The 26,801-nt window shown below is 38.0% G+C and overlaps 1 protein-coding gene across 1 annotated transcript in view; it reads left to right on the plus strand.

Moving 5' to 3' along the window:
* Positions 1-26,801, plus strand: part of hs3st4 (heparan sulfate (glucosamine) 3-O-sulfotransferase 4) — a 159,051-nt gene that overhangs the window by 130,066 nt on the left and 2,184 nt on the right. The window lies entirely within an intron of this gene.

The raw sequence follows: 26,801 nt of genomic DNA on the forward strand, positions 1-26,801 counted from the left end.
ACTGCCTTAGAAAATGCAAATACATGAACTCCTTGACGATATTCATTAGGACATTTGCAGGGAAGTAATGTTGGCCATACACTGCTCTGGCCTTGCTACGCTGTACAAATTGTACAATATCCATTCACTGTTTCCATCTTCGTATTAACAATGTTAGCAATCCATTTCAGCAAAGGTTAATTGAGTGCAAATGATGGAACAAAGGTGGAACTGAATGTACCATCTGTTTCAAGTTTTGATCTCTCATGACAAATCTCATCACAAATCTTATTTGCTGAAGTCTAAAAAGCTTCCCCTTTAATAATTAATAAATAAATAAAAAGCAACGGTGGTGCTGGGATTCAGACGTTTTTATTTCCCACTAGTGTTATCCTTTAACTTCTTGCAAACTGGAACTGGTTGTTATGATAATGTGAAACATTGTAAAATAACAATTAAACCATCTTGCTTCAGAAAAATTTATCCAAAAAAGATAAAATACTTTTAGAATTTTCTCACAGGTGTTCTGCAGAACAAGACATTAAAAAACAAAAACCCAAAAACCCATTTTATCTTTAACTGATGGGCCCCCCCACTGCAATTGCATAAAAGCGAGTATAACACTCTGAGGCGGCAAAGGTCAAAGGCCTCCATTTGAACTAACTGGTGTCATGTGTCAAGTCCTATTAGCTCCTCACGTCCTGCTGAGCAGCTCAGCTTTCATGAGAACTTTGATGCTCCAGCAGACTAATTACAAAGAAACACAAGTGACCTGATACCCTAACATCTCTGGAATCAGTCTGTGGCATATTTATCCTTAATTGGCTGCAATGGAGTTTTAAAGCTTTGATCCGTACTCTGCCGTTTAGTCGCCTTCGCTGACACCAGCTTCGTCTTTTTTTTCCCGCAGGGGATCCGCAAGCCATCAAAACAGCGTTACAGACCTCTCTGTGTATGAGGGGTTCAGCCTCGTCATCTTCTTTGTGCAACATTTGAAATAGCTCTATTCCTGGGAAACGACAGCCATTTACGCTGGATTTGTTTTGGTGCAAAAGTAAAGCAAATACATGCAAATGCAAAGACAAAACAAGCAGCAATTGCACTTGTTTCCACTCTGGCGTTCATTTTCAACACTGGAGCACAATGACACTGTAAAGACGTGTCTACAATGCAACTCCTTTTTTGTGTTTTTATTTTCATCCTAAACAGATATACAAACTTTTATTTTCTAACTGTTCCACAGCACTAAGAATGTTTCAGATGGCTATTCCCTGTAGAAATCCCGTTGATCAGACTCGACTGGCTGTTGTAATGACAATGAATCTTTGTGATGTGCAGTCAAGTTACTGAAATAACTAGGTATAGGAAGACAAGCGATGTGCAAAAGTGACTTTGGCACAGCAAGCCTCTCTGGTAGAACAATGTTAACAAGAAAAGATGCAAGTCTTCAACTTGGGTGGCAAAAGATGAAGGCTGCAGTCAGAAGCTCTGACTGTAAGAAATGTGTGAACACCACTGTGCTTGTTGTCACATACGTTGTTCAGAGACAGATTTCTGGCTCTGCACTCTGAAACGGACGGTTGCTTTTGTAAATGCTAGCAGAAATGTAAAGCCAGACACAAACAATGATAGTATTTGCAATGCAAACGATAATAAAAGGTTTAATTAAACATAAAAAACAGCAGAACCCCGTATCAGCAGCATTTACTCTTATTTATTTAATTTCTACTGATTGAACAAGCAAGATATGATTTGTTATTAAGCCCCATTCAAATAGAGAAAAAGACCTGTGATCACCTGGAATTTTTCTTTTGTCTTCGGTGGCAAAAGACACAATTGACTTTCAGTCATAGGTCAATAGTTCCAAAGAGTCTTTTTTTTTTTTTTTTTTTAGCACTTCTCAGTTTTAGGACAAAAGCCTAAGCAATAACCACAACCAAAGCTGAACCTTTTTAACCCGTTATTCATGCTTACAGGATAAACATCTTAATATGGAAAATAAAAAGTGTAGCTATGGTAAAATACATAAATTTCCTAATTTCCTCATTTTATTTCATGTATACGTAATCGGTCATTTATTAAAAATAGTTAACATTTATTATATTATTTTGTAATTCCTAAAACTTTTAGTTAAACAATTGTATAGAATTTTTTGAATTGACCAAAAAAAGTTGTTTGATAAATCTGAAGTATATGTATTTAAAAAGTAATTGTTTCCAATAAAAACATACAACAACAATACAACAACAACAACAAAATGTTAACCAGAGCTTTATACCCAAAAAATTGTTTGTTTTCACAGGCTAGCTGACAAATAATAATAAACTGATTGCAACTTTCTTGTATTCTATTAATGTAATTAACTTATTTTGTTTTTTTTGTGTTTATTTGTTTTCACACTCAAAAAGGGTTAAACCTATGATGCCTTAAACAAATGTTTTTATTTATATAACACAAGTTTGAAAACTAAAAAACAAAAAAAATAAAAACTAAAAACAAAATAAATATCTTGACAGCATAAAAGCTATGGCCACAAAGACTTGAACATGATGTAAAAGTTCGAAACTCAAATGTAACATTATTAAAATCTGGAAATGCGTAACAAATGAACTCACTGTTTTAATTTGAATCATTTCACATTTTAGACCCACATTAAAATAAATGAAATTAAAATTAATTTACATGTCAAAAAAATAAACATAATCCAAAAATAAAAAATATAAAATGACACAGAGAATGTACAGGAAGGCATTACTTTATGCTTCACAGTGCTGTTAAGAAAAGAAAAAACACAATCAAGTTGCATAAAACTGCACCATCCCTTATATTTGTGGTTCATTACTATAGACACACAGTCGTTCATCTGTTCTGTGATGATTCAACACTTCTAATGAAGCAGTTAGTCTGGATTATTTCAAGAAAAAGAGCAGGAATGAGCAAAGCTCCAGGTGAGCAGACCTGAGTGTGGAGACATGAAACCGGAGCTTGAAGACTTGAGACAACCTCAGAAAGGTGATCAAACTGACTTAATGTGTGTGTGCTGCACTGTAGGTAAACCTTTTTGCTTTTCTGCTGGTGTTTTAGCAAACAGACGTGGGGTCATTGCATTAGTTCCAACGGAATCAAATGTCTGCAGCCATAAGGAAGTGTCCTACTACCTGGAGATTTTATTCTTGTCATGGACCATTGGATCACAGTTTCATAACAGCAAGAAAGCTGACATGTGCATGCTTGGTGATCAACCTATTTGCATGTATAGTAGATTTGGAAAAGACCTCCGTTTTAGGATCAGGCAGCTTTACGTTATCCTGTAAACTTACTGGAGCAAATTCTGCTATTTGCTCTCTGTGCACATTTTACCTTAAAAGGTTTAATGTAGAAATTACTTTCAAAAAGGACTAGGTTCCCCCTTTGTTGGTCAGTTTGGTCAGTTCTCCAGATCTCATTCTTTCATATTTTTGAATGGATGGGGAGGAAGTCCCGTCAATTACTCATACAAAGACTTCTATCTGACAATTAACCTGTTTTTCTGTTTTTAGCCAGGTGTGTGTAACATGTGGGGACTTTACTTTGTTTTTAAAGATTTTCAGAATTTAAATATGACTAAAAATCCATAAAAAGGGCCTGTATCGTCTAACTAGAAGTCAAAACCATTCAAACTCTGTTAGGCGCCACAAAGGAGGGTTTTATTTACACGTTTAAAGTTTTCTTGTGAGGGTCATTTTCCAGAATTGTGAGGATTGTGCACTTTTGTTTGGATTTTAGTAACATTTACATGGTTCTTGTCATGTTCTGCTTTGAGTTGTCCTCCTGTCAGTCACAACAGATTAAGGTTGATTACCCACAGCTGTCTTCATTTAGATAATCACCCTCAGTGGATTCAAACATCCGGTTTTCAGCTCTTCTTGGTCAGGCCACCTGCTTTGTTGTTCCATAGGTTTTTGGCAAGTTTGGGTTGAGCTATTGAATGTGCAAGTTTTCTTCCATCAAGTCCAATCAACACCATCAAAAATAATTAACACTACAGGAAACAAACAAGTAAAATATCCGGAAAAAAACAAAAGAAGTCCATTGTGGTAACCAAGGAGAATAAAGGAAAGTCACTTTATTTGAGCTTTTCTGTGCTCACCTGTAGCTGTTATCCAATGGGCTGAAAGCCTTTATAAAGTTTTCGTCTGCATCCATGTGTTTCTAATTTAAAGCAGAAAAGTGTTTTTTGAATCTTAGTTGTGATGCTTGTTACTGCACATAGACTTTCACTCAGTTAAGCACATTGTTTATTCATTGCCATTTAGCTAAGCTAAGCTAATTGGCCTCTGGTTGTAGACTTTAATTAACTGAGAGGCAGACGTTTCAGAAAAAAATAGAGACAAACGATTTTCTCTTTTGTTGCTGGATAAATTATTTGGTCAAAAATAAGGAAAAGTAAAATACCAGAGTGTTTGCAAAGCTGTTGATTATCAAGCTCACAGAGACTTTAGCCCTGGGTGGAGCCGGAGGAGAGCATTTCGGAAAAAGAAAACTAACTGGAGCAAAACAACGCCGGCTGACCTTATACGATGTGCTCTGGTTGTCAAACCAATGATGCATTTAATTTAAGGCAAGCATAGAGTAACATTAATGCTAATTCATTGATTAGTATGAATACAAAAGAGCAAATCCTCCTGAGGATGTAATGATCACCATGGAGCCTAAGGAGATTTAGTGTTATACAAAAACCTCAGCATTTCAATGATATAAAGTTTGTAATATCCCATGTGTTTTATATTAGTGCTTTTTCGTTCTGCTGTTTAAAAATGTCCGACACGCAGAACCACCTCAAGTCTAGTTTTGCCACTGCGGGTGACGTCGGGTTTTCACGGTTTTGCACACAGCTCATTCCAGATGAGATAAAGTGTCAAGGTTGCGCGTGGATTCCGAGCAGAATGATGTGTATGCACCCCACATCCATGTGGTTCTCTGTCATGGTCTGGGCAAATGACAGCTCGGCGCTTCTCTCTGTCACATCATCTTGCAGGAGAGGTGGAGGATTGTCTGGGGCCACGAAACACGCACTTGAAAACATGGCAAAGGAGTGTCATATAATCAAAACATCACAAAACACCCCGAAAGCTGGGAGAAATAATGTTTTCAAAGCATTACGATACTGGATTTGTTGCTAAGCCTCACCCATTCCTGAATAAAGCACATCAAGATGGTTATTTTCCAAGCACAATTGAATGCATATGGGTTAAAAACTAATATAATCTAAATTTAGTAAAATGACACCAATTTTCATTAAAAAAAAAAAAAAAAAAATTATTTTCTTGCTAAAAATACTACATTACATGGTGATCTTTGAAGTCCCACTCCGATCATCTTGTTTTAAGATCCTTCCCAGTGGTCATTTAATTACAATTTTACCATTTTTTTACCAAAATAAAGAAAACCTTTAGTTTTCTCGGTCATAGATTTCAAAAAACTGCCTCTGGGTTGTGGGTGGGACAATCAGGGTGTCGTGTTGTAAACCTTCCCTTATTTCCCATCCTCCCTTTGTTTGCAATCTCTCTCACTAGCTTACAGCCTCCTCCCAACCCCTATCTAACATTACTGGTGGGGAGCTTGTGGCCGGCCGACTGTAGCTGCTACCTACATCACTGCTGCTGGCTTTGTCCAAAAGCATTTTTTATTTTATTTGCACCTGATTCAAAACGATTTGAATAAAGAAATACTCAGAAATGCAATTTTAATTTCATTTTTCTTTATATTTTGCCCTCCACAATTAGAAAAATAAATAAGAACATATTAAAAACACCAAAAACTCATCGGAGTGGGTCTTTAACTGCTTTAGAAAAATAGATATTAAAGTCTTTATTGTTCCCAAAAGAACAGTAATTACACATCATCCCAACTAAAGATAGGGTGTGAATTACAAAACATCACTTGCAAGGTGGATCAGAGCGGGAATAAATAAATTCCAGTTTGTTCTGCACCAGGTGATAACAGCAACAACTAAAAACAGCCAGTATTAGAATATTTGTTAATTAACTGAAAGCACTATTTTTCATGCTTCAGAGAGCCTTCAGGCTACAGAGAATGACACATCCACATTCACATCAAGTTTGCTTCATAATTCTGTTGACTACATACTGTGTGTGTGAGGATCTGAAACAGACATGTCAAACTTGACATTAATGGTGTCTTGGATGTGTTAAATAAAAACAAGCATAAGTCGCTTTTACTTAAATGCCCCCCCACAGCATCATTCCAGCATCTTGCTGTGATAAAGGCTGCACAGTTTATTAAGGGCGGCACAACAAATCCTGCATTGCTATAGTAACGTGTTTTTTATGGGGTATTGCTAGGGTAACATGTGAACAATGCCGGAAATGTCACTTTGTACATATTTTAGGTTAATAAGCAGGTGGAGGGATGAATGTCTACTTCGTCAGTAGCATGATTCCCTTTAATGACAGGGTAAACAGAGGAGGTTTGACGACATATTTATTCATCTGTCAGAATATTCATCGTAAATCAAAACTATTTTGTGTGTTTACCAATTATCGAGAAATTTGAGGAGCAACAGGTTTCATCAAAATAATGGAGTAATCATAGTAATTTTGGTTCAATTGTTTTTCTATTCTTGACTGCGAAAGCGCAACATGTTTGTATTTGTTTTAACAGCTTTTCCCCCTCACTCTGGTTGTGCTCCGTCGGATCGGCTGAACATCTGGTCTGAGAATAAGCGAAGAATAATTTGGGTACGCTATGTAGCTTTACAGTGATCACATCACCATAATCAGACTCTGATTTGATTACTGGCATGTCAGGGAAATGAGAAAACACTGTCTTGGGTAACAAAATTAACCTTTGAGGTATAGAAACACACCAGCTCTGCATTTTAATTGCTTAAAGACACCTACGAATCTGGAAAACTTTGATCTGTGGGGGCTTATGCCTTACAGCTGGGGTTTTTCCAGGACTTTAGTTTTGTCTCCAGTGGCTCATTGTTCTTTATAACTTAGAAAAAAAGAAAAAAAGAACAAATAAATCCCATGTTCTTGCAGACAAGCATTCCCCGCTTTATGAAGAAAAACAAATTATTTATGGTTTCACTGGAAATGTCTGACAACATGGTACTAAAATTGTTTCCACTTATCACATGCATTATAAGACATCCTCATGAATAGGAAGCAGTGCAAAGAGCTTTAGTGGTGTGTTTGTGAATAAATGTCCTTTTTTTCTTTCTTTCTTTTCTAGAAATATTTGTCTAAAAGAAAAGATAGTTTGCTCTAAATCAGCGTGTAAAAAGATGGATCATCCTTTCCCAAAAGGACATTATCGTGATGATGTTGCCACATATTTTAGTCACTTAATTAAAATTAATTGTGCAAAAATATATGCATATTAGGCTTATCTGAATCCCAAGCCTGAGGCTGGTCACTTTAGGGTTTTTTGTTTGAGCTCTAACAAATAATGAACATGCGAAGTGAGGATAATGCATCCTTTAATAGCGCTCTGTCTTGCTTAGGTAAAAGTCAATGTGGAGACCATTTATAATGAGGCAATCATCAGGTGGAGCCTGCGATAATATTGTTTCTCATAATAAATCCTGCAACTCTCCTGGCCCCAACCGTCCCCAAGACAAGCAGCTGCTCCATGAGCTTGTTAAAAAAGGAGAAAGCAACAACACCTCGCAGCTCCACGTATCGCGTCAACGCTAACATGCATCATGCCCACTGAAGAGGTCTGTTGCACCACATTCAGCCTGCAGATGATTAATTGAAAACAAAAATGATTCCTGATGGGCACAGATACATAAAGTGTCCACTGAAAGCATTAATAATTGTGTGTAATCTGCGATTATCCATGTTGAAACCTCTTAGTTTCATAATTTCTTGAAGATTCAACTGTTTGGAAAATATATTTCTAGTTGATGGTGGGAGGGGTAATAATCTTTAACTTAATAACTTAATAACTTGGGTGTGAGTGATCAGACTGGTGTTATAGTAAACATTCATGTTAAGACAAGACCCTAAAGAGGATAAATCAATGCTTAAGAGATGTTAAACAAACAAAAATACATTGGATTTTAGGGCTTTACAGAAACCACTTTGATCATCTTTTGAGCTAATTTAAAAAGCTGGTATTTTAATTATGATTATGCCAACTTTAAATAGAATAATAAAAAAACTGTGTTGTGTTCTCTGACATAGTCTCTGCAGAGCAGCAGTAGTTTATTAGTAATTGCCTCTGAGTTGAGGGCGGACCATTGGAGCGGAGCAACCCCATCCCACTTCCCCTCTCTGTTCCTGAGAGCCCAGAGCTTGAGATATATATTTTCTATTTCACAAAAACAATCTTTTACAAAACAGCATTTTTTTCATCTGATTCAGATTCACAACACTTTGAACAAAAAAGGCTTAATTTTCTTTATAAATGTCCTCCATCATCAGAAAATGCTGATATAGAATTGTCATACAATGCAAATCTCACATTTGATTGGCTATAATCAATTGAAATGTGGATAACTGATGACAGAGAAGTCAAGGTGTTGGTAATTTAAAAGTGTAAATGGCTAATGTCAACAGTTCACAAACTTCTTTATAGTTCAGGAAATCTCAGTGGAGGAAATGTATGACTCCAGGCTTGATGAGGAGACAGATAGCAGCTGTGGCGAATGATCAATGGGAAAAAAAAACGGGTTATCGCACCCACAGAACACACACGCTGAAAAGAAAAGACAGTAAGGCAAAAGGGAAAAAAAAAAAAAGGAAGAGACTCCAAAAAACTGCCATTACCAGATTACATGGCAAGTCTGCTCTCTGTCTGTGTAAGCCTGCGATGGAAGTGTAAGGCTTTCTGTTCCATCACTGCCTTCGTGGAAAAATATGGCTTGTATGTACAAGCATGATTAAGAAAACAATTTATTGTAGAACTTTACACACCCCAATGATCATGATCAGTTCGATTTATGAACACGCACCGAATGTGAAATGATGTGTTATGGAAACAAGTTCAACCCTTACAAGAGCAGCACAAAATAACCCTTTTTAAATTGGTCTACTCTGCACACTACAGAGATGGTAGAGCATCTTCCATTGAATGGAACTTAAGACCAAAAAGACCAGAAAACTGCAATGCAGGTTGCACTGCCAAATCATTTGATCACAAGGCTTAGTTGAATGCTGATGTGAAGTGCAGAAGGCGAGAGATAGCAGAGCAGACTCCACAAGTAATTAAAACATGCTACTGAGCCCATATGGATCCTTTGCTTTAACTCATGTATGCTCCGTGGTGGACCTGCACTAAAGCAGCGGCTGCTCTGTTTTATGGGAAAATCCATCCAATTAAACCTTTGAACAAATAGCCATCACATGCAAAAATCAAGAACTTTACATCAGGAGCATTTCACAAAAAGCCAGGTGCAGATGTTGCAAGATGGCAAAAGGTCATATATGTGCATCTAATTTGTATTTTATGGTAAATGGTAACACCCAGGATGAAAGAACAACACTGCAACTCACCATGTAGCTTTACCATTATGCATTCTTCAACTGAAAATGTATGTGCGACAGGAAGCTGTGACTCACAGCATGATTCTCAGTGCATTATCCAGTCAGCAAGTTTTATTTGGCAGAGATATGATCCAAATAAACAGCCAGGCGCTGGCACAGGTCTTTCCATGAATAATGGACAAATGTGGTTCATATCTGCTCGGCCAAAGTTGAACCGTGACGCTGTCATGTCATGACCAAAAGTAAACTCGCACCGCCTCAATCTGCAGAATTCAATTTCATCCTCAGGTTTGTGAAAACCACTGCAGCACGGGCAGGGAGAGCGGGTGGATGTGCAGCTATAGAAAGGCTTTGTCACTTCCCAAACATCAAACATACGATATCGGAGATAGTTTCCATGGTGACGCTTTATAACCTTTAGCTGTTTGTTCACGTAGTTTGTTTACCTCACTGTATCCCACCTCTACACGACACCATAAACAATGTCTCTGAGACATCGCTTGTGCCTAGAAAAAAAACACTGTTTTACTTAAAGAAATATGTTTTTTTTTTTTCAAATTGATTTCTAAATAATCAAATAAAGTAGATTTAACTTTTTTTGTGTGTTATTTTTTTGTTTGTTTCTGAATTGGTCCGATTGGCTGTGCAGTAAACTCTCTTCCAACACAGTAAATTATAGGTCAGGCAATAGATGTCTGTTATCACCCTATTTCCCCAAAGTGAATGCAAATTGCATTATGTCGTCTGGATAACTCAGTAATGGAATGGAATTTAAAAGAAGTGGTTTTTAGATCAAGTTGACATCACTTAAATATTTTGTAATTAATTAATTTAAATATTTGCAGCCTTGCAATTAAGTTTTCGTTTAAAACGTTCACACAAGATTATTTGAAGTTCTAAAAAGTGGTCAAGACAAATCTTGTTTGACCCATGACTTCAATGTTTCAGTGCAAGATGTCAGTGCAGACGGCAACTGCACAGATCTTCTTGGACTTGACTTATAGGATTCTGAAAATGAAATAAAAATGTTGCAGCCATATTGGTTGTGTTTTTTTTTTTTATAGTAAATTTATAAAAATGGGCAGTTATGTGGAGCAGGATGAAGTGAGAGTATTGTTGGGTCTGATTGATAGCCTTTTATCTCCCCAATCATTTAATCCATTTTCCAAATCTCTTTTGAGGTCATGGGGTTGCTAGAGCCTATCCCAGTGCAAAGGCGGGATACACCTATCGCAAGACCATCCCCCACAAAGCAGCATAAATGTGAACTCCCTCATAATCAAAATTAGCATCTATATGTCAGACGGTAGATATTTTGTATGAACTGAAATGTCCTTGTCCTAGTGGCCATTTGAGGAACTGCTGATTTGGCACATACTGGATGCGTTTAACTCAGGAACAGAATGTGGGGGCTTGGCTCTCAAAAGCACTTTTATAGTAGAATGAGTCAACAAAACATCATCTAATCAACTGTGAAAATCCTAATATTTACTAACAAAAAAATGCTAGTCCTGAAAAATCATTATATAATCAATTATGCCTACTTCCTGCTTTTACTTGAGAATATATGTTATAATTTGTCTCCAAAAATGTTGTGTTTCTTCAGATCTTTCTTTTGTTTTTCTTCTCTTGCTTGTTATGCTTCTTTATCTGGAATAAACTCTACTTTCTTAGAGGCAGATTCTTTCTGATAATCATGTGTTCTCTTGGGTGATTGGTGATTTTCTTCAGCTCTTGCTTAATGTTGTCACACTTGTTGATTCACGCTGATGATGCTAGTTCTGAAGCTTGATTACCTCTTCCTCAGAGAAGAAACATAAAGTTTTACAAGAAGTCATTTAACATTTTACAAAAAATCCGTTTGTCTAAAGTTTAACTGATTCAATTCAATTCAATTTTATTTGTATAGCCCAAATTCACAACAACAGTCGTCTCAATGGGCTTCATATCAGTAATTGAAAAAGTAAAACATAAAATCAAAAGGATCATGAATACATAGAATTCAATAGGAAAATACTAAAATGAACTAACAAACTGACTAAACTAAACTGGCATCCCTGCCCTTAGACCCCCTTCGCGGTAAGGAAAATCTCCTGAAAAAAAACAGATTCCGGAAAAAACGAAGAAACCTCAGGTGTGCCCACATGAAGGAGGGACCCTCTCCCAGAACGGACAGGCGATTTACCATAGAGAAGAATTAACTCAGGCGTGGCCAACCCTGGTCCTCAAGAGCCTCAACCCTGCCTGTTTTCCGGCTCTCCCTGGAATGCTTGATGCTGATAACCTAAATCAGGTGTGTTCAGTCAATCAGGATGTGAAATCACTTGAGTCAGCTAATCAACAGCAAGGTGGTGAGGGAGAGCTGGAAAACAGGCAGGGTTGAGGCTCTTGAGGACCAGGGTTAGCCACCCCTGAATTAACTTATTTAACTTTAAAACTACACATTTAAAGTCCAGCAGACGAGCTTCATCCAGATGTAGTTGGGGGGACGGCCAGGGGCGTGAGTCGAGCCGGAGACAGGATCCACAGCCAGGTGTAGGAGCAGGAGCAGAGACGAGGTACACGGCCAGGTACAGGAGCACGGATGAGGCAACTGGAATCTGGAAGCACTCCCACTCACCCGGAGGGGACTGGGAAAGAGGGGCAGTCCATGAATTGCACTGCACCAAACAGAGGCATGGAGAACTAAATGATGAATAATGATCAAGAATAGAGGAGAGAAGGAGGGTAGAAGTAGATGAGAAAATAGGACAGAACCCCAGCGCACCATAGCTACCCCAGCTTCAAAATTACTAGCAGCCTAATAACAACTAATTGTTATTAAGTGTATTTTAAACACATTAACATTAAGTTTGATAATCTCTGAATACTAGCTATTCTGACAATAAGCCTGTCCAAAGAGTAATGTTTTGAGCCTAACTTTGAATGTAGAAACTGTGTCGGCCTGTCTGACATGAGCTGGGAGTTTATTCCATTAAACAGGAGCTTGGTGGCTAAACGCTCTACCTCCAACTGTACTTTTACTAATTCTGGGAACCACATCAGTCCTGCATTTTGGGAGCGAAGTGTTCTCTTTGGATGGTAAGGCACTATGAGGTCTTTGTTGTAGGATGGGGCCTTACCATGTAAGGCCTTATGCTGATCCACTCTAAACTCTGAGAGTGAAGCAAAACGCAAGTATAACGACAGAAAAGAGCCTTTGGAGATTAAGTTTTAATATTTGGTTTTTACTCCATCCATAAACATTTGACACATTTCCCTTTAAGCTCTCCTTTTGGCAGGCCGGATTACATGAGCTAATCTGTATATCTCTAAAACATTATCCTGCTTTGGTGATGTGTGTTTGTGGCAGATTCCCTCGCCGTTGTTGAACTACCTCTGCTGGGAAGATTAAATGTGTGTGCCGGGGTTTACTGGAAGTGCTCAAAAAAAGCTGCTCAAAGGTCTGAAGGCTGTTCTGAGATCCATTCAGGGATTACATTCTCATATCAACTCTCATCTTGAGTTTTGAAAACCACCAAGATGTTCAACGACTTGCGTCAGCCATTTCACAGCTGAGGTGTTGTCTGTCCATTTCCCACGAAAGATAAAGAATATCTTTCTTTTGAGCCAAAGAGAGTAGAGCAAAGCTGTCACAGTGTTTAGAAATATATGCATAAATATATATATTTTTTGTAAATACAGATTTCTGGACTGTTAGCTGATTTTATGGGTGCAAACGTCTGGGTCCATAAAATGGGGAAAGAGGTTTCTCCGCTTTGATCTTGAGAATGATTAAATATACATGACAGAAAGCAGAAAGCTCAGAAGCCATGATATGAAGCCATTCCGCTATAAAGAGAGGCATTTAGTAGAGTGGTTGTTGAGCTATTTTCATGTTTTTTTTTCTGACAGAACGGCGAACCCACTCATGCAGCAGTTAGGTGCTGGTTATAGTGGACTGCCTGTTTAATCTGTTATCCATTCAGGCTTTACAGCTTTGAACCTCTACCAGGAGGAACAACCCACTGAGATTATGGTGTTAGATTAAATCTAACAATGATTGAATAACCAACCATTATATGACTGTGGCAAATTAATTTCCCCAGTGCCATGTCAGCTTGGGTAACACATTCTATGTATGCAGCACACTGTGAACTGCTGATATAGAATTGTGATACGATGCAAATCTGTAATAAAACAATAATAACTAGCCTAAAAGAAGCAGAATCAACAGAAAAACAACATAATAGAAGTACACCTCTGAAGAGGCCATATCATCCAATTTAAAGTCTTTTTGATCTTAAATATGCATAGATTGCCATTTCATTTTAACATTGGTTTAGAAAACCTTTAAGTGTTGTTACTCCATTCTGTTTTTGTTCAAAGAAACAGTCAGAACAACATGGAATAAACACTGATTATGATTATGTACTAAAAAACTACAACCCCTGTTGTGCATCCATGATAGGGTATAGCTGTCTTTGTCCTCCGCCTTAAGGAAATTATAAATACTTTGAAGCTTATACGAGCATACAGAACATGGTAAATTATACTATACAACATGTATTCCTCACATCCATTTCTTCTAAAGGAATAGCTGTGTGGATGTTTGGAAGAAATACAGACATTTCAGCAAAATCCTGGTCAGTTAAAATACATCGTGAATGAAGAAGCTGCTTGATGGCAAAAGCAGATTCATTTTCAGTTTATAGAACGTTCTCCTCAAAGTAGCACAAAAAATAAAAACTCCACAGCTGAAAAAGAAACTGCATTCACTGCTGTCTGCTATGATCATCATTTGGAAACAAGCAAACAAAGCATACTGGTTAGGGCCTTGAAGGTCTTGGTTCAGATCCTGACTAGGATCTTTCTGTGTGGAGTTTGCACGTTCTCCTTGTATATGAATAGGTTTTCTCCAGGCCCTCTGGCTTCCTCCCACAGTCCAAAAACACGTTTCATAGGTTAAGTGATGTCTCTAATTTGTCCTTAGGTGTGATTAAGTGCGTGTGTGTGGCCTTGCAACGGACTGGCGACCTGTTCAGGGTGTGCCCCGCCTTCGCCCAACAGCAGCTGGGTTAGCTCCAGCAGCCCAAAAGGGGATTCTGAGGATGGATGGATGAAACAAACGACTGTCTTTTACAGCCAACAGCATAGTTATGTTGCAGCTTGACAAAACCACCAAATTGTGGTGTTGTCCTTTAGTCTTACAGCACGGCTGAATCACAAATTTCCCAATAAATCCCCAAACTACCAACTCTGCTGTGTCAGTCTCATGACTTCAGAACATTCATAAATCACTAGAAGAAATGTACTGACATAAAATAAGGTGGTTCTAGTGTAGTCATAAACCAACTATAGACGTTGACCTTTGAACCATGTTAAATACGAATAAAAATCATTAGGAAGCCATTTAGTTGACTCTTATATAAACCAGTCATCTAAAAACTTTTGCTTTCTTTCCTTCTTTGCAACTTTAACCTAACTGCCACTTGCCTCATTTACCTAAGGCCTAATTATGACACCTGCAGCTATTCAATTTCTGTCAAATAATAAGCAATCTTAAAGCAGCTTGAGCTACTATTTTATTTTAGCAATATCATGCTGAAAACTGAGTTTTACTGAACAAAAAAATAAAAAGCTCAGATCTTGTGCATTTTTAATACCAGGAGATAAATATCTCAAACATGATAGCAGCACACATGGCAGGTGAACTGTTTCATCTTTTCACCCCTCCCAGCCGCCTGTCTGAATTGAGCAGTCTCTGCCAGCTAAAGCACAATTTGGATTAGCAAAAGCCCCACTGATAGGTCAGCTTAGCCCGTAATGGAGCGGCTTAGACCTCGTCTGCGTGATTATAACATTCTGAGCAGCATTTTCCCTTCATCCAGATGTTACAGCAAAAAAAAAAAGAAAACGAAAATCACTGCTGCCTTTAGGACCGTGACTAATTTTAGCTTGCATATCTTTCATGCACTTGTGACATGAAAGTTTATTGCAACTCTGATTTTATTAAAATTTGTTTTGCCACAATTAAACACTTTTACAGGTAAACAAAAAAAAAAAAAAAAATTCGTGACATGGTTTTAGCATATTAAACAGCATTGACTTTGAAAAGGATTTTAGCTATAAAGCAGGTGTTTTATTTCGCTAATGCTGGCTGGAGAAATGCCTTGATTAATATTAAGCAGAGTTGTTATTGAAGAGCATTTTTTTTTTGCTTTTAGACATTCAAAAAAGTAGCTTTACGTCCTTGTACTTCTCAAACTTTACATTGTGATACATATTTTTTTTTTCTGAACCGTTGTGTGGTTTGTAAAGTTGTCATGGTTTTAGCAGTTTTGAAGAAACTCACCCATGACGAAGTGAATTAATATAAACATATAAACAACCTGCGTGATACCTGAATATAGAATTAAAGGCTGCGTTGTTATTAATAATTATTTCTCATTGTTTGGCCCTCAACATTGTGCACAACTGCAACAAAATCAATTATCTGGTGGAACAGGTCAAGACAGAGCTAGAGGTTTTTTAAGGTTCATAAATGATGTGGTCAGCAGTGGAAATCACTTGATGCAGCGATTACTTGGGAAGTCAATAGTTCAATCTTGCAGAGGGCAGCATGTTTTTTGATGCAAACTTCTTTGTGGTTTAGAAGGTATTTGGTTCCTCCAGTCTCTTTTAGTTTGATCTTGAGTTGAGTTTTCCATCAAGGTTGATTTTTAAAATGCGATATTTACATCATTTGTCTCTGACATAACAACATTTGTGTTAATGGATACAAAAACACACATTTCCTGCTAATATCAAACACAAGCTTCCAACATTTAAGTGAAAACTCATGAGCGGAGCACACAGGAAGCACCCACCCCTCCAACACACTGCTGCAGGGCAGCGCTTTGTGAACGCAGGAAACACTGAGATAAATGTTGTGCTTTGAGTGAACCACATAACATCTCATGATCGGAAAACAGGGATAATCCTTTGCACTGTTTCATCTGCATAATCTGCAGGCGTTTCTTGCAGTTGGTGACACAGTAAACAGAGGTGCACTGCAGCTGCGCCGCTTTGCCAACTTCATCTCAAAAAGATGAGACACGACGACGCAAAAACACCGCCTTTGCCTTGAACCTCAACACTTAAAAGGCTGATGTTATCTTTAATATTCTAATCTAATTTGCATGGGTCAGAAAAATAAGACACAAGTGCACGGATGCTAATTGATTAATTAATGGAGATTTAACCTGCTGTTTAGGAACAATGATCTAAAATTAAGAAGCTACTGAGGACACTGAACATTCACTTTCTTCTCATCGGCAGCTAAAAAATATATATTTTTCTCTTTTATTGGTTATGTTCCTGCAGACAACATTAATATTTTACTGTGTGTTGCGAAATAGAATTAATGACCTGCAATAGCAGCCGAAAAATTTCTATTTTTGTCTCATTTTGAAGGGTTAGAATTACGCACCTGATTTGGAAGCAGACACAAGCGGTCATATTTCATTCTAACGTAATAAATAAAGTTTAATTGATCCCATTAAAACCTAGTTTTTACTGCTTTTTTTTCTTCCTAGAGCAACAATCCACCACATTGGTGGATTGTACTAAATGTGACAATCAAAGTATGGCATATTCTCAAGCACAGGTGAATTTCCTCCTCATCTGATGCTCCGACAGCCAGTAATGGCAGGATTAGCACCTGCGGTGTAAAATGAGCATGTCAGTAGCAGAAATAACAGTCAGAAAATGACGACAAGCTCCACCACAGTAACTCATCATACACCAACCACGCCGTATCTAAAATGAAATACAGTGTTTACAAAGGACTGGCCACACCGTCTCGTAAATATAATGCACATCTGAAATCATTCAACGGCAGACTGCAAGACTCGCCGTGCACTGTAACCCCCCCCCCCAACCTCCTCAGGGGACAAAATCATTTCTGTTTGTCACATTTAGCTGCTGACCAGTTATATCAGTAAAAAGCTGCAGGAAAGACCTTATGCACTGTGCTTTTTGAAGGAAAAAATAAAAAATACATTACCGATGAAAGCGGTTTATCTAAGTATTCCATGTTGAGTCACTAAAGTTCAAGGCTTTATTTAAACCAAACTTTACATTATGCTGATGAATACTGAATTGAATTATTGCAGAGGAATTCATTTTATCCATGAAACACATAGATGGACTTAAAAGAATAAAAAAAACGTATAAACAGACGAGAGAAAAACCATTTCAACTCTTAAAAGATAAAGTCAGAAGAACTAAGCAGTTAGAACAAGTGCTATTTTCTAGTGCGATTTCAAGACAAAAAAAATAAGTTGATGCTAAAAACATGAATGTTTGCCCTAAATAAGCTCAGATTTGTCTAACAATTATTTAAGATGAAAGATTTAATTGGTTTAGGATTTGTCTTTCTACGGGAGATTAACCAAAGCAGCACTTTCCGTCACAAAACATCGTCGAGTGCCATTTTACTGCCTCAACACACTCATCCTGCTAATAGTGACTCCAATTTGTGGCTTAAGAAACTATGCAGTGTGTAAAAGTCACCATCTGCTCTGTAACGGCAAAACTATCCGGCAACCAACCTGCATGAAGCTGCAGAAGACATGAGCTTGAGGCCTCCTGCTGAGACGGGACTTCCAGTCCTCAGAGAGGCTCGAGGCATTGTGAGGGTACATGGTAAACTGCCTGCAAGGGGGGTTGGAACACTGTCTATGTACTGCTCTGTTTGGGGATAAAGCATGGTACCTGTCAGGGGCAGGCCCGATCGCGACAGAAGCTCTGAAACTGCCAGAAAGGAAGGGTAAAAGTAATGTGCTGCAGCTTTATAGAGATGAAGGCCATGACTAATACTCAGTCAGCCGAAAGGCTAGCCTCCCACTGTGAAAATGATCACGTAGAGTCACAAACAAATATTAGAGAGCCAAAAGATATCGAAATCCGTGTGAAAAATGCTACCAATCTGTAAAAACAAGCAATGGTGGTAATTTTGTCTCTTTTAGAAAATATTTTTTTTTCCATTTGTTCACACTGATCTGTTGTGAACTATAAAATGCTTCTCCAAAAGTAAAAGGCTGATAAGGTTTTGATCTGTTCCTTGGGACATTTTCACTAAATGGGAGTTTTCTTTTCATTTGCGTGTCACACTGACCTCCAGCTTCATAACAAATGGGGGGGGGAATGAAGGAGCATTGCTGTCTGAGGTCGATGCTACAAAAAATACAAAATCTTCCTATTAAAGATCCACTCTGATGAAAATGGTGCTTTGTATTACTTTTTTTCTGATAATGGAGGAGTTATATAAAGAAAATTAAGCTGAAATTGTTTTTTTTTTAGTATTTCTTTATTCAAATTGTTGTGAATCAGGAATGGTTGAAAAAAATGCTGTTGGAAAAAGATTGTAGTTGTGACGTAGAAGCTACAATTGGCTCCATTCGGATGTGTCCACTAAGTTTTCCTCGTCCGAGCTGGCACCTGGCTCAAAACTTTACAGATAGATGATGGGAAGTGAGGTCGGGCTTCCTCAACACCAACCCTGAAGCAAATTTCCAATGAACCCCTGCTGTATTGCAGAAACTGTCCAAGAAAACCTGTTTTTTTATGTAGATATATATGTTTTGGCATAAAACATCATAATTATAACTAAAAGACCACTGGGAACCATTTTACAAAACCCTAAAAGATAATCGGAGTGGGTTCTTTAGACTTCATATTCTAGTAACTGGGGGCAGAAAGTTTTGTTTAGCCTTCTCAAAATTAAGGATGCTTTGCTCCTTCCACAGAAACAGATGTGGTTTGATTAGGTGACTTTAATGACTCATTTTATTTCATTTGTTTCTCCTAATGGATTCAGCCTTATGGAATCGGTGAAAAGCAGCCGTTTGTATGTTCTGTGCCTACTTGTTTATCTGCACGGTAATTAATGCCCCTCAGTCTCCTTGTCTTCCCAGGAGATGCTGTATCCGTGCAGTGTTTACTCAGAAATTACAAATTTCAAATGCCACAAATGCTGTCTCTTTGAAACTTTGGAAAAGGTTACAACAATTACTTTGCAAAGACACGCACTATAAGGTATGCCTTAAAAGAAAAGAAAAGAAGAAAAAAAAAATCAATGTTGTGCACCAAATGAATTAACATAAGCTGTTGCCCCCATATGTTGCAACTAAACAGATGCAGAGTTTCGCAGCGGTCAACTTAAAATGATTGGATCCTGAAGTGCTGGACGTTTTTCTCCGGCAAGGAAATCTATCATGTTCAAACTGTCATATTAATTGGTTCTGCTTAAGTGAACTGGATCTGCAACATTTTCAGGATGTAAATTTTAGCCTTTGACTCCGATGTACTCAGGTGTGACTTTCAATTAGAGCAGCCTGTTTTGTGCTTCTTCTTGAGTTAATATGCATTTCTGCCCGTGACAGAACATCGCTGGAAGATGGAGAGTGTCGGAGAAGTTTTTTATCTTTATTACAAATGTAAAAGGTGAGCCACCATTTTTCTGGGGTTGTCTTTTGCTGCCGCAGTTCTGGGACCTGCATGCCGTGACAGCTTGTTTCTGCTGCTGCATCATCAATAAGGGAATGGTGAGGCCAGCGCTGATCAAACTAAGGGAGCCTGGATTCTTACCACTTTAACACAAAGGCAAATACTCAGATTTGTTAAGAGCACTCATGGAATACAACCGATGGATCTTTTTTGAGCTATAACCTTCAGATTGCATCCTAAAATAGGGGTCTTTGTTTTCATTTTTAGATTAATTTGAACGCTTTGATAACTGTTGATGGCACGATAAAATAAAAATAAAACATTTGAAATAAAATTCTTTTCATTCTCTGTTTGGACTTTTCTGTCAGGGTAAAAACAGACACATTATAGTATTGATTTAGTATGGTACATTTCTCTAAACGTGCTCAGAGTCTTTCTCACTCTGAGGCTTCATTTCTCAATGTTTTATGTCCAAGCTTGAACAGCCTCAGATCTCAGCACTGCAGTCTGGCGATGCAGGGAAAGAAATACCTGGCTCGTCCATTGTTGGAAGTGGGACGGTCTGTGGGGGATCCCGGGAAGTGAGCTGGGAATAAGGTTTTGATCAGGACCAGCTGTCTCTTCTGTCCTCAACTGCTCCGCCGAAATCCAAAGTTTTACAGAAAGCAGGCATATATAATGGGTGGATGTAGGGTGTATGGGGGGGGGGGGGGGGGGGGCATGTTTGGTTTTAATTAGTCTCATGGTTTTTTATTTTGCTCGCAGCACAACACGTGTGTGCTTATCACAGAACCGAGCTTTTCTCAGAAGACAATTAACGTGATGCCGACAGGATTTAAGAAGGCATAATTGGACGCAAATCCTTCCATCCGTCAAAATGTTACATTTAATTGATGATAAATGTGAAGGTGGTGTTGGGCAGATAATGAACTAAATGTGCTCTAAAGTTATGGAGGAGAGGCAAATTACAGTGTCATTGTGAGACAGCATGATAAGAATGCAGTTTGAATGGAGAAGCACTTTTTGAAGATTTAGCACACAAACGCTTTTGTGTCTGTGTGGGTGGGACTTGATGACCCATTCCAATTAAAATGGTGGATTTGTTGTTTTAAACATCTTAATGTGGCCTTTTTCTGATGATGAAGGACATACATAAAGAATTTTAAACTAAGAATTGCCCTTCTGAGTATCAAATCATGATTAATCAAGAGCAGACAAAAAATTGCGGTTGGAGGAAACTTGTTGCTGTGACGCAGAATCTACTACACCAAGCAACAAGCTCCCTCCTTCACTCCATCCAGGTGCATCCTCTTGTAGACGAGATGCATGCACGTCTTTGTTTTCCTTGTCTGTGCAGGCATGTGGCTTAAAACTCTACACCTGGACAGCTCCAATATTGCTCACCGTTTTTGTTGAGGGGAAGTGGGTGGGATTGTTTTGCATCAATGGTCTAACCCACAATTCAGAGGTGAATTTTTTATAAACAACTGCCGCTCTGTAGCAACTATGTCCTAGTTGTTTTTTGTTTTTTTTTCTTTCTTTTTTCAGTTAATTGTGGCATAATTATCATTAAAAGACAATTGGGAACACTTTGAAAATAGCTCAAAGTTGATCGGAGTGGGACTTCACTGCAAAAACAGAATCTTAAGAAAGTAAAAAGACCTTTTTTTGAAGAAAAAGTGTCTTAATGTCTACCGTGCAAGATACATAGTGACTAGAATTCATGATGGCCGTCTTTTTTCCCCATGGGCAGATTTTTTTTTTTTGCTTAGTTAAAGAAATTTGTTTCAAATTATTAGTATTTTTTGCCTATTTCTGTTTTTTTCGTGTTTAATTGATGACTACATGATGCCTCTGTCTTCAGATTTTCCTTGTTTGCTTCTACAGTTACAACCAGCACACATATTTATGTTTTTTGGAAAAATCAAGGTTATATCTAAGACATAACAGAAAGCTTGCATCCTAGAATATTGCAGATGTAACTTAGAGTAATAAATGGCAGCTTTTTGCCCTGGCTTTAGCAACAACAGGTTTTCATAACTGAAGCAACTCCTAAGAAAAGCTTGAGATGCTGCAATGTCATTTTCACCTATGCTTTGAAGAAACTTGGCAATCACTTGCAAGTGAGAACAAGTACACATTGTCCTGGGGATCAGTTCTGAAAAAGACATCTGGCTGTTGCAGCCTGAATATGGCCTGAAAGATTCACAAAAAAAAAGCGCCAAGTCACCTGTGACCAGACGGAAGTCACACAAAAGTAATGAGGAAAGCATTTACACCAGGTCAAAATGGTTGGAACTCGACAGTCAATGAAAGAAAAAGCCATAATGGTCACTAAAATGCCTTATTACTGATAAAACTGATGAAAACAAATGTTGAAAAATCAATAAGTAAAATGCTGAATGCCTTTTTTGAGTAGTTGTTCAAGATCATAAAAAAATAAATGAATAAAGCTGACGTGGAACCAAAATGAAGACACCCAAATGAAATGTTTGTCCCATTTAAAACATTTTTTTTTACTACAATCAAATGTTTTTCTGTAACTTCCAATGCAAATGTTAGCAGCCAATATAGCTCACCTCTCAAAAGCAAACTGCTCAAGGTTCTTCCTGCTGTTCAAAAGACATTTTTTTTTTCCAAGGTGTGTATTTTTCTTTTTTTTTTATATAAAGTGTTCCAAATCGTGCATGGTTTGACACTGAGCTTTCATTTTGGAGTTTACCTTTAATCTCTTTGGAGGTCATCTGTCTCACTTTCACTTGTTATCTGAGGTTCTGTAGACTTTAAAAATTTAGAATGCCATGCGGCTGTAGTCACAAGAACATTAAGGATAGCCTTTAGTATGATTTCCTTTCTAAACTCTGTCCTTCTCTTTTTGTGATTCATTTTCAGTGTGGTGCATCAAACGGCACATTGACTATTTGTGACCATTTCAACAGGCAGACTTGCATATAGCAAGTTTGAAGACAACTTTAGCTCAACATGTTAAATTATAATCAACAATTATTTTAATTAATTATTTTTAATGCTTTCGTAAAATTCATGGAAATTCTGTGGGTTTTTCTTTCCTTCACACCATGATGCAGCAACTGCTTTTAGAGATTTGAACTGCATTTATTGTACAAAAAGATAAAGACCTTTTCTGTAGATGAAAGCAGGATTTAGCCAATTTATTAGACTATCAAAAATAAGAAGTAGACTGTAGAAAAGACGTGTAAAAGCACATGCACAGGATCATCTGTTCCTCATGCTGGAGAGACCATAAAAAGAGAATGAATGGCCCTCTGTGTGAGGAGCAGGGTGCACGGTATCAGGATAAAAGGATGCTCGGGGGCAAGATAGCTCTTCAAAAGCTGAAGTTGAGAATGAAAAAAACTGGAGAGCATCTGATTGGTTTACAAAAACATCCCCCTACCTAATGATTCCCCTCCCTACGTAACAAATTACATAATACTGGCAACACAAATAACTCAGTTTAGCTTTTACCCAATTTATTGCATAACCAGCTCCAGAATGTGACCATCATAAGGTTCCTTTCCACATCCACCGTCAAGAGGTCAGGTTGGAGTCGAGAAAAAACAAAGACAAAGCAAAATCTTTGGTAATATTTCAGTCGTCTCCCATTTCTTGGAATGGCTGTGTTTTCCGGATTTGTTATCCTCCTGAAAGTTGCACCTTCAGAGTGACAAAACAATGCCTCCCACTCCAAAACAGACCCGCTAGGACCCCTTTGCTCTGGCCTGTGGGCTTGTTGATGCGCCTGCCAAATATGTACGCTTCCACTCTTTGAGAGCGGAGCCGAGAATGAGTCATTTGACCATCCTTTGTTTTCTTCGCTTTGCAGTAAACCCATGTCTTTCTTCTTTGAGCGGCTGTAATCACAAACATGTCACTCAGGGTGAAATAATTGTGTTATTCATTGCAAGCTGACCAAAGTATCTTTCACTTCTCATGAACAGACCGACTGTCGGTGATGAATAGAGGCTCCCACCTTTGATTGATATTTGCAATTGTACGCCGAGTTATACAATAAAAGAATTGCCATTCATTATTTTTCCATTGTTTGCCTGTATTCATTTCAAAGGTACTGATTTCTTGACAGCAGAACTTTATGAAAAACACATTTTGTATTTGCCTTCCATGTGTTTTTACACTTGAACATTTCAAACAACCTTCATGACTCTGCTTTATGCTGGGAGAAAGTACAAATGAGAGATTTGTCCTTCTTAAACTTCAAAATGATCACAAAACTTTTAGGAAATCTTCAAAGAATCAGTGCCAAATTAACCATCTCCAAGCCCCAATGAGTCTGGAGCCTATTACTTGTGCTCTCGCTCCGAATAATTGATTGTATTTGACATGACATTGAGGAAGTTTGGCGGATGATGCTCTTCAACGGAGATGAGATCAATCCCAATAAGAAGCTTTCATTCCGCTGACACACTTTAAAAGAAATAACTAAGCTTTTCCAAGAAACGGCTCAGATGTATTAGCATCTCAGAACAGAAAGTCGTCTGATTGCCCCACTGCCTTAAAATATTTCAATCAAGAAACAATGACTTTTAGATAAATGTTGTGGTTTGGATGTATGCATGAGACGATTATGTGCCCACATTAGTGTCCTGCAGTTGTAAAAAAAAAATAAAAAATAAGAAGAATTGTGACGGCAAAGCAAATGCCACACATTCTGAAAAATAGTTAAAAATAGTTAAATTCTTTATATCTGAACTTACTTCATGAGTGATGAGTTTTTGCTCATAGATAAAGACTTTTTTTCTTTTCTTTTTAGCTCCATGATGTTTCACAGTAAATTACCCAGTAGTTTAAAATATGCGTCACATTGCAGAGATCTTTAACGTTAATCGAAAATTGAAGCACCTTTAGTGTGTCTTCCCTCTCCTGTTTACTGTGTAGATAAAGCTTTGGACATGTGTTAAAATGCAAGAAAATGAACGTTATGTGTTATGTTCTCGACGTGAGGCGGTAAACACCAGATGGTCGGAAAGGCCTCTTTAGTGCTACGGATTTTGTCTAACTACCCACCTGAATGACCTGTGCCGAGCTGAGCAGCTGACGCAAAGAAGAAAAAGTGGGAGTTAACTGTTTGTTCTTGTTTACTTCAGTTCCACTTGACTGCAAGGCCAGAGGAGACGTTTGCCATGCATGCAGAAATTAGCTTGTTTATCAGCATTTTGATTTCCGTCCCACATCGCCATCCCACTTGCATTTTAGGTGGAGATGATCCATGACTGATTTCCAATCAAAAGCACAATAACAAAGCACTTGGCTTGTGCTATCTTCATTGCTTTATAATTAAGTGTTGGATCATTGTGACATTGCTATGCTATGTGCTCAAACTTGAAACGCCACAAAGCTTGTGAGCTGCTGCACCTGCCCTTCATAATGTATGATATCAGTTGCCTGAAGGTGATTTTTTATTTCTCTCCTTTTTACTTTATGTTGTGCCCACAGACCCCCCAACTGTACTTTGAAGTGAAATAGCAGACTGAGCAGAAGTCCTTGAAAGGTCACAAAAATCTTTAGCCATTCATTACTGCAAGGAGGAAGTGGGAAAAGTGAGGGAATTTAATGAAAACTAATACTCTTTCTAGTCACCACGCTATCTGTAGTTATGTTTGATATCCTATTACCAGTTCAGAGGTAACCACAGCTCCATACTGCCAAGAGACAAATATAATCCAGAGGGAAATTACCCATCAGGAAAGCAATACTCTTACTGAGATGCAATTACCAGGCCACTTGTGAGACTTTCAGTCCAGTGTCCGTAGCTGCATGTGTGCGAAGGCGGTCAATATGTGCATAACGGCTCTTATGTTCAGAGGGGTAAATTGGATTCTTTGTTGGAGAACAGTTAATTTAAAAGATGTCCAAGATGCAAATGATTGATGTGACTGCATCGTTACATCTGTAGATTCATGGTGCAGGACGGCCCAGTGCAACATCATACTTTAAGAGGGCGGAAAAGACTTTCTTTGGTACAGTGGTACAGTGAACCAACCTCTGCAAGACTTGATCATTAGGAATTTGGTCGTCGTGTTTACACTGGAATTTTTCGGCAAGCGTTGCCTAATTAAGTGTACGTATGGATCCTGTTTCTTCCTGTATTATCTTGCCGGAGCTCGTGTGTTTGTATTTGTTAGTAGTTAAGTAATCTGCATGTCTCACAGAGGATTTAATGTACCGAATTAGCAATGAATCACATAGCCTAAAACAAAGAAAACACTACGGTTTGGAATGAACATGAGTGTAAACATCTGATAAGGATATGCTGGAGGCAGTCGCTATGGTTTATTATTGATACAAAAATATAACCACAGAAAAAAAAAAAACCTGCACTTGCCTCAGCAGTAGTCCATTGTACAATTTATTTTCACAAGAAACCTACCGGGCTGAACATAATTGTGACATTGGCGAGTAACTGTCTCCAAGATAAATATCCTAAGCATTAACCTTCTCCATACATCAAATTAACTCTTTGAATCTCATAATTCCTCATAAACATCTTCAGTGTTTAACCTTAAATGTGGCACAAAACGGGAACAGGAAGGAGCTCAGTGCACCCTTTGCTGAGGAACTGCATGTGGATAAGAACTAAAAGTGCCAGGGAAGAGTGTGAGCCCAGCATGCATTATAAATGTATGACAAAACAATACCCCAGGCACCCCGGTATTAATGATATGCAGTGAACTCATTATTAAAGTTCCAAAACAGCTCCTGGAGTAACACAGATGGAGTCAATTAAGCAATGAGCATACTTGCTTGCCTGCCGTTTCATCTTCTTTCTTTTATCTTTTGCATATTACTCCATGGATGTAATTAGCTGTATGTTTCTCC

Source organism: Oryzias latipes, chromosome 8, assembly GCF_053564925.1.
Source record: "Oryzias latipes strain Hd-rR chromosome 8, Olatipes_Hd-rR_3.1".
In the NCBI taxonomy this organism is placed as follows: domain Eukaryota; kingdom Metazoa; phylum Chordata; class Actinopteri; order Beloniformes; family Adrianichthyidae; genus Oryzias; species Oryzias latipes.